The sequence below is a fragment of the Etheostoma cragini genome, chromosome 10 (assembly GCF_013103735.1).
Source record: "Etheostoma cragini isolate CJK2018 chromosome 10, CSU_Ecrag_1.0, whole genome shotgun sequence".
Lineage (NCBI taxonomy): Eukaryota > Metazoa > Chordata > Actinopteri > Perciformes > Percidae > Etheostoma > Etheostoma cragini.
The window spans coordinates 20,319,484-20,328,709 of NC_048416.1; the positions used below are offsets into that span (position 1 = coordinate 20,319,484).

A 9,226-nucleotide genomic window follows, 5' to 3' on the forward strand; every position below is an offset into this window, starting at 1 on the left:
CAAGATGGCTTCTAATGAACCTGCACCTCAATTTCCAAAGCAAACTAGCATTTTTATGGAACAGTGTGCCACCATTAGGAGAAGGTCCTTAAGGGATTAGTAGAGTCCGTATTACAGCTTCAGTGGTGCAGTTCATCAACTCCCTAGATCTGCTCAGTACATAGCAGGCTATTGCAATAGAAGAGGGAAGGTTATTGGTAACAGGAGTGGGGATAGACCACTACTTTGCATTGTCAGTGATCTTTTTTAATTACTTACTACAGGTTAGACCTCAGTATGAACCAACTACAAACAGTTCAATTCATTTTCTTAAGGGGAGAACAAGATGTTGTAATATAAGGTCTGTATTCAATCAAAAGACTTGAGCCCTCTGCAGAGGAATTGAAGACATTCTAATAGCATGCAGTACTTTATACTTTTTATACTTATTGGGGGGGATGGATTTCCCAGCACAGTACTTCATCTGACGACCACATGTTTCTCATCAGGCCCATGATCAGGTCACACTCCTGTTGTGGACTGTAGTAAACTCTCTGTCCTCATACTGAAACTACACACAGCCTGTTTTTAGAACTCAGCATGTTTTTAGAACATTCCAGAATTGTGAAACCACTTCTCATCTGAACATTATATTTTACCACAGTAATAGGAAATTACCACTAATTCGTAATTTGTACTCATGCAGGTTCCTGCGTCCTTTGTCAGAGTCAGGTTTGCTGCATTTTGCATGACAGGGAGAAACTACTAAATGTTTTTGTTTTTTTCAATGCATTTTGAGAAAGTAATGGAGGCAACAAGAGTCAAGAATTGTTCTTGCCCCTTCATATCGCCAAAATGTTATGCTTCATTCAGAGAAAAGCTTTTTCAGTTTGTCGATCAACAATCTCTCAGACAAGATGACATCCCAGATTACATTTTTGTCTTTAAGAATAAGCAACACATAAATAATCAGTTGTGCATGAATGATTGAATACCTAAATAAATGATACTAGCAATATAAAGTCAAGCGCAATTTAAGGCAATATTTTCCCATGATTTTCCCACAGTATTCTCTCCCAACCAGTGTATGGAGTGTAATAGGTAACACATTTTCTTACATACTTTACATAATTTAATATGTTTAAGGAATGGAAAGATTGAGAATTTTACAATAGAAATAGGATCATTCTAATGATTATAAATCAAACCCATGGGTTTTATTTTACTTTGTATCACCCTAAAAAAATAATGGGAAAAGAGCTAATGGTGTGACAAAACAGTTTTTACGGTGCCAGTACTTCAAGCAAGAAATAGGTTTTTAACATTACAGTATCAATGTTTTGACTTTATGTCTCCCTTAGTCCTCTCTTGCAATGTGGAAAACAAGGGTGATTTCAATGATTTATGCAATGGTAAATCTTTAGGGCACTAGCTTGCACCTGGCGCTGCACAACGCAAAGCCTCACGCAAGTGTCTTTGCTATTTTGGGACTGACGTACGTAGTTGTTAATTTCCCGCCCTCCGCCCACGTCGTTTAAAAAGCAAATGCACCTGCGCCCATCTTTGCGGTAATGGGCTTGCTGGTCTTACAGGGAGTGTGTTCAGGTGAATTATTGGCATATTGCTATCTTGAAGCAGCAGAAAGGGATTGTGCCTTTGACCAACAAAAACCTGGTCTTAAGTCAATAGCGCAGCATGCCATTGTTATTTTACCAGCCCATTAGTAAAATCACACTATGCTTGTTACAGACATCACACAGGGAAGCACGGCAGTGCACACACATGCAAAAGATTGAAAATAAAAACATTATGGTGCAAATCCACCATTATAATAGCAATATGCCAAGGTACAAACGCTGCTGGCTTTAAAAGGGAATGGAAGATGACAATATGATTGGTTTATTGCATTCAAAGCCCAAAACACACCTATGAATTAATGAAGACACTAAGTACAAACGTTTTGAACCATGTGCCCGGCGCACGGACCCTTTTTTCCACCGTCAAAAGTAGCAAAAGGGAATTTGGACGTGCCCTAAACACACCTGCGCCAGGTGCCTTATGCAGAGCTTCGATCGTTAAAATAGGGCCCTTAGGGCGTAACATTTTTTATATTAATTAAGTTCAAGCCATTGCCAAAAGAGTTGATACAAAGCTAATCAAGACTGTCAGCTTCAAAAAACTCTCTCTGTATTTCTCAGCATGGCTGTGTTTAGAACATGGTGTCATCCAGCTACACATAGAAACTCAAGGGAAGATAACTACCTCTTCTCAAGAGTTCAACTTGTTGTTAATCCTCTGTGTCCTCCTTGGCTACTAGCATCTGAGTGGAGGAGTGGTGGAGGTGCGTGCGCGATTACAGAAGGCGTGTAACACGTAGATGCAACAGTGGTGTTTTCATTATTTAGATTTCCTCATGGGGGCGACAGCACTGTAGCTTTATGTCTGAACACACTGGCTTATGAATAACTATCGGTGCATGTTTTTCAAATTTCTTTTTACCACTACCCTCACAAAGGAGCAAAGATTACAGCCAAGGCTGTTTCAGATTTTAATTATTTTGGTTGTAACAAAATACACAATGTGAATCTGGAAGGACAGTGTCACCCATTATCACAGTCACAGTGACGTCAAAACAGCAAAGCTTGTCAGTACAAAACAAAAACAATCATCAATACAGTTATAAAAATCCCACTGCTGCAGTACCACAGAAGCAAAGACTGTTCCCGGGCTGATGCAGGCATTCATTAAAAATGGTATTTCGCATGATTAATGATACTTGCAATATGCTGGAAGAGGAACAGGCTCTATTGAGGCTCGGGGAGGAAGATTGCACTGCATTGGGTAAATGGGTGGGTGGTCCTCACTCCTCTCTCTGGAAACCCACTTGCTCTGTCATGTTGCGTTGTGCAGCAATGCCTCTCAGGGACCAACTCTCTGAAATACACAACGATTTGATTTCCTACAACGAGTTGTCTCTTAATTTTTTTTTTTTTTGCCTGATCATTATTTCCTCATTTTGCATTTGTTTCATCAGAGATAATTTATCTCTGCCTGCTTTAATGAAGTGATAATTCCATGATAATTAACGTAATCCAGCACCAAAGCAAATTTGCCTAATGACTGTTGTTTTGATAGTCAGAGTTGGTGCATGGTAGAATGTCCACAGTGGTAGGAATCAAGGCTCTGTGCCAGGCAGAGGAAATAGGAGAAAGCAGAGGCAGGAGCCAAAGGACGGAGAAAAGTACCAAAGAATTTTACTTTGTGACCTTAACTTTCTGTGGTGTATTGAAGGGACACTGGCACTTTTCATTCAGTAGTTCAAATAATAGGGTGCAAATGGGTCAGCTCAGTGAAAGAAAGCCTATTTTGTCTGCCCACTTATGACTACAAATATGACTACCTGGACATGATGAGCCAGTTGAAGGAGAGCTTGCGCCAAGTTATTGTCTCTGACATTTCATTTGTCCAACTTTGACATTTCATTTGTTTGATATTTGTTCGACTCACATGCCGGCAAAGTTTAACCTTTGCAATCCTGACTTAAACATCCATAAATACTCCCTTTCCAGTTAAATTGGCATAAAGATGTGCATGAGAGATCCCATACAGTATATAAAGTACCTTTTTCAGAGATTAGAAATGGCAGTTAGTACATGTGTTGTGCTTGAAGCGTTCTTCTCATGATCAAAAACATGCACATCCAGCCTGAGAAACTTTTATTACTACAGCGTGTTTTTTTTTTCTGTCAAAAGACATCTAGTTAATTAACTTTACAGTGTAGTCTGTCCAGTAGCCATACGTGCCTGTATTTCTATTCTGTATGCATAAAAATACACACATTTCTGTACGTGCAGCCACTGTCTTTTGCTCCTCCCTTTTGAGGTGCACCTTGTTAAGGGCCCTAACCTGGGAGTTTGACCTCTAATGTGGGTTGCATAAAGTGTTTCCCTGGTAACTTGGATATAAAGTAAAAGGGGGCATATACTGGATGAACAGAAGATTCATAATGACAATGTATTGAAATGTTTACAGACGAGGACCAAGCATGTGTGGGTTCAATTTGACACTTACAGGAGAACTTTTTCAAATCCAGCATTTGTGAAAACTGACGTTGGCGTTTTGGAACTGCTAGCAAATGAAACAGATGGGATTTTTTGGTTTCATTTCCATCAAATAACAAAGTAGAAACACAAAGACAGGGCTGGATGAATAGCTTTAAAGTCAAAGAGGACGTAGAACATCTTGCTGACTTGATCTATCCACTGGCTTACCCTGGATGTGGGGAAGACTGGCATCCAACAAATCACTCCCATGTGTGTGTGTTTTACATGATTAAACACATGGAGGGAGCATTAAATCACCCTTAACCTTGCTTGACTAACTGACAGCTGCAAGACCCCCTTCACTTCTCTTTGCGTGTATCGACAGAAAGTATTTTCATCCAGAAAATGATGAGTAATTGTCGATAACAAAAACATGAGCATAACATATAATGATAATGAATTAACAGCAACTTTAAATGATCTCAAGCCTCTGAGTGCTGATTGTTCTGCTGTATGTTCTTTGTGCAATAATGTCTAACTTGATAGTTAATATGGTATGATCAAATAATTTATCAGAATAAATACAGCTTTTGGCATTTTACAAACCATGCATTGAAAACAATTGCTTTATTATTATGGTTTTCTCATGATCATCAATTAATTTTGCATTACAGGCCTACCTACAGTATTGCAGGTGAGTTTGCAGGTGAGCTCTTGTACATTGTAACATTCTATGAAGATGCATGTAGAAGTTTTGTGACATCATGCTGATGTATGCAAATACACTTGTTGTAATAGGACCTTTTCAGTTTATGCTATTGGTGACAAATTACACAGTGGCATGTGTAAACAGACAACAGCAGATGGCTGCTGAGGATTAAACATAGAAATCTTAAAGCAATTGGCCCTTGTTGGAGTGTACAGGGGAGCTGCATGAACTGGCAAGCTAGGCACACGTTGCTGTGGCAAAGCAGTTGATGAAATTCGGGTTAAAAATTCCTTATGTTGTTAGATAAGTAGGAAAAATGGGCTCAGGTCAGAAATATTTATGATTTACATTTACGTCATTACATGGTTCAAACTTAATACACAACAGATATGACTTTAATAAGCTTTTTGAGTGCTTTAAGTGGTTATAAAGTACAGAACAAATGAAAGAAGAGTGAAGGAAAGCTTGACAGATATAAATTATCCTTGTGTAGATCACAGCGGCACATGTTGTAAGATTTATTTATTGTTTTCACCAAAACAACAAATCCTCAGTCCATAAAATACCCTTTAAAACCTCACCTGACTCCCATTTTGTGAAAACCAGACAGATCAGATGAAAGCCAATATAGCCATCACAAACACCAAACAACAATGTGTACACTATATTTTGGCTGAGGTATGATATTTGTGAGAAATTGTCCCTTAAAAGACTTAAAGATTATTTTCAAGAAAGTATAGCAATTATGCTGTTATGTTATTACCTACGCACCATGGAGCTCGCAAATGGCATTCTGCTCATTGTTGCTCTCTGGTCACTAGCCCTTAAAGTCCTTCAAAATGTTCTGAAAATATCCCTAGAGGAAAAAGATGGAATAGAATTACAGTGTTATGTCTGAGGAAAACAAAATTGATACGGTATTGATGAGATGATCATTTTGCTCAGCACATTTAAGCTTCTATGAGGGAGCCAACTGGGACAGACTGCAATTTGGTTATTTCGTAAAGAAAAAAGAAGAGTTTAAGGAAATCTTAGGTAAAGAGGTAAAAATGAAACTCCAAAATACGGTTCACATTTTGTATTACCTTGACATTTGAAAGTGCCTTCATTATGTCATGTTTTGATTGTTAAAACAAAGAGAGTAATTTAAAGGGAAAAGAAATACGATCTATTTAGTATCTACACATGCTGAACTTAACGGACATTTGCATTAATTAACAGAAGGTTGCATGTGTTGCATTTAACTATAGTCGTAAAGGAACAGCAACTAATAATACACCATTTGCACTTTAACACATGAATGCAGATTTAAAAAATCGTTGTTACTGGTGTAGGTAGTTTGGAAAAGGATCTATGTGGAAACAAAGAACTGAGAACAGATCAGGCACCAAAAGAAAATACACTGCAGTTCATCTCATTTACTAAGGAAACATAATAGAAGGTCTTTCAAACCCTAAAGTCCAGCTGTGGATAGCTGTGCCACAGACAATGTTGAGAGACAGGGTGGCCGCTCATTAAAAAACCTCCAATTTGCCGGGAGAAGAATGGCGATGGGCCCAAAAGGCCTCTGCAATGCCAGGGATCTACACACCCTTTCACAGCGGTGTGTGTGCTTGTGTGTGGGTTTATCAATTAGGGAGGCTTGTTAGGTTTCGCTCTTCAAAGTACCTAAATAATTCAACCATCAGGGGTCAGATCCCATTAACCAGTGGGACATTAGGTCCATTTTGTGGCAGTGTTTATAGAGCTACAAATTATTGGGGAAGCTAACAAGAAACAGGGTTAAGAAAGTGTGACACTACATGATGCAGCCTGGTTCACTTTGTCTTACAGTGAAGGGTATCACTGTTATAACTGCAAGTATCTGACACTGGCACTCACTACTAAGGTGGGAGAAGTTTAAATTGGCTCTGCTGATAGTTTAACTGCTTTTATCAAACTAGATTATGAAGGTGAGTCGGAAGATGGACCCCTGATGGTTAATTGACGTTTTATTAACGCTGCCTGAATTCAACTGGAAAAAGAGCCGATATGGCCGCAGGGCTAGTGGGGAGCCTTCCATATTGCAGTGTTTTAAACAAATTATAGGTATTTTCCAGTGTATTTAGCCTTACATAGTTGCCAAAGAAACCTATTTTCTTTGCCCTTGAACGTCCCTTTACGCTTGTGTGCTCTAAAGATACAGGGTAGCTCCCTAGTGAGACTTCTATTATTATATAATTAATAATTCATCAGCTCATTGCTAACAGATAGCCGTTTAGTGGAGGGACTGACATTTGTAGCTTGGTGCAGCCTCTTTACTCAACCTTCGTGAGGTGTTTACAGTTGATAATGTAACAATACTATTTTCAACACTGACTTTCTACTTCTTTGTACCACTATTTCACTAGTTTTACCAGCATATTCTCAAAAAGCATTCTGATCCCCATTGAGGCCATGTACATGGTCAAATACTGTCTTAGTTGTTTTAGTTTATCATTAGCTTTGAACAAGAAAAATGTTAAGGAGATTTCATTAAGTTGTTAGTCAGCTTCTAAATTCTCTGACTGTTGCATTTCACAATTGTGTCCTGAAAAATTCAGGCACTGACTGTAGTTTTAAAATGGAGTGCAGAAGCAGTGGGTTTGCACAATTTGAAACAAACTCACACCTGATTAATGGATGTTTAAAGACTACTTAGACAATTTGGGAAATTCACTTATCCATATTCTTTCCAAGAGTTAGATAAGATAAGACAAGACTTTATTTATCCAATGCTGGGGGAAATTCCCTTGTTACAGCAGCTCAAAAGAAAAATTCACACACATCAGAACAACACAGTTACACAATAAATAGACATAGGAAAACCATACAAAACGTATTGTAAGAAATAGAAAAAATAGAATAAGAGTTAAAATAATAATAGTTATGTGTACACTATAAAACTCCTTATATAAAAAGACAGTATACATACACAGATATACAGATGAGTGAGGTGTGGATGAAGAGAAATTATATTCCACAGTAGGAGGTGACACGTAGTTATAAATAAATAAATAAATGTGCATAGTGCAGAATATTGTAAAGGGAGGACTAATAAGAAGGCCAATAGAGACCGTGCTAGGTACATGCTATAAGTCTCCTGCCTGTGGCTTCGTTATCAAGCGTATTGTTCACTGTATCTTTTCTAACTTAAGAAAGCGAATAAGCCTATTTCCCTTAATGTCCAACTATTCTTTTCAGTGTCTGAAGTCATGTTTTTCAGCAGTTATTCTAGGATCTGTGCAAAATCAGAAAAGCTCAAAAGTGTTTGGAGAGAATCACAGACTTCTAATCTAATCTGTGTCCGTCTCATAAATTCATCATCAGGAGAAAGAGTGTATGATGCCACTGTCTGAATTGACGCTCCTGCTTGCTGTTACCGGTGTCAAGTAAATTGAAAACAGCCAGTGGTTGCTGTCAAAGATGTCACTGTTGTGGTTACTGACACTATTTACTGCTTTCCCAAGATCAAGATTGCCCATGCACACACAGTTTGGTCAATTTATTCACTCTGCACCAGTGGGTTCCATAAATATATATTTTCTGCTCAACTGCTTTTTTATTGTACGTTTTTACCCACTGTTCTAGCCGTTAGAACATGGAACTATAGTATCTAGCATATTTAAGTCATATAGTAATTCCAAGTAATTAAGAGTTGGTCATTTCTTCCATACACGTCATGTGATTTGATTGGGGCCATGATCCCCTGTAGACAGGGAAATAAAGTGTCAACAGCACTTTGCATATTGATAGAGCGTGCCTTTCTGCAGAACTGGACCCGGCCGAATAGACCCTATTAGCCTATACAGCCTTTAGCCTGTGACCCCCTTCTGCCACTGCAGCTTCCATATTGTATGAGATTAATATTCATTTTCTGGGTTTTTAACAAAGCAGGCAACAGGCATGGGTGCCCCTGGAGCACTGCGTTTAGCATCAATGGAGATACACTCAAACAACCAAACAGAGAGGCAGGAAGTTGGCTGTCTCCTTCCCCTGGGCTCCATATTAATGAGATAAAGTCACACTGCAGCCAATTACAGACACTCCCAGACAGATGCCTTTAGTCCAAGACAACCTCCCACTGTAGACTCAACCCCCACCTCCTCGTCACCATTCCTTTACATAAGCATACATACATCATCTTGCCCTGACACAAATCCATACAGGATTTACATTATGCATTTTTTTTTGCAGATAACAGTTAGTCAGACCAACAACGGACTACGAATTCCCAAATTCACGTGCTAAAAACCATTGAAAAAATGTCCCTTTAAACTATATCTAGATCATATATGTTAAAACAATCATAATTTGATCCAAAGATTCACTTCAGTTATCCATCCATCCATTCTCTGAACTGCTCCTGTTCGACACTGAACAGGAACAAAAGGTGGATGGAGCATATTTCCGTATTATGTATTATATACTGGGCAAGAGGCATTTTGAGACGTCTCACATACTGTATATATATACA

General features: G+C 38.6%; 1 long non-coding RNA gene across 1 annotated transcript in view; it reads left to right on the forward strand.

The window, feature by feature from the left end:
* Positions 1-2,124: 2,124 nt before the first annotated feature.
* LOC117952235 overlaps positions 2,125-9,226 on the forward strand; it is a 19,244-nt gene continuing 12,142 nt past the window's right edge. Inside the window, exon 1 of the long non-coding RNA XR_004658354.1 lies at positions 2,125-2,324. This is a non-coding gene — a long non-coding RNA (uncharacterized LOC117952235). The remainder of the gene's footprint in view (positions 2,325-9,226) is intronic.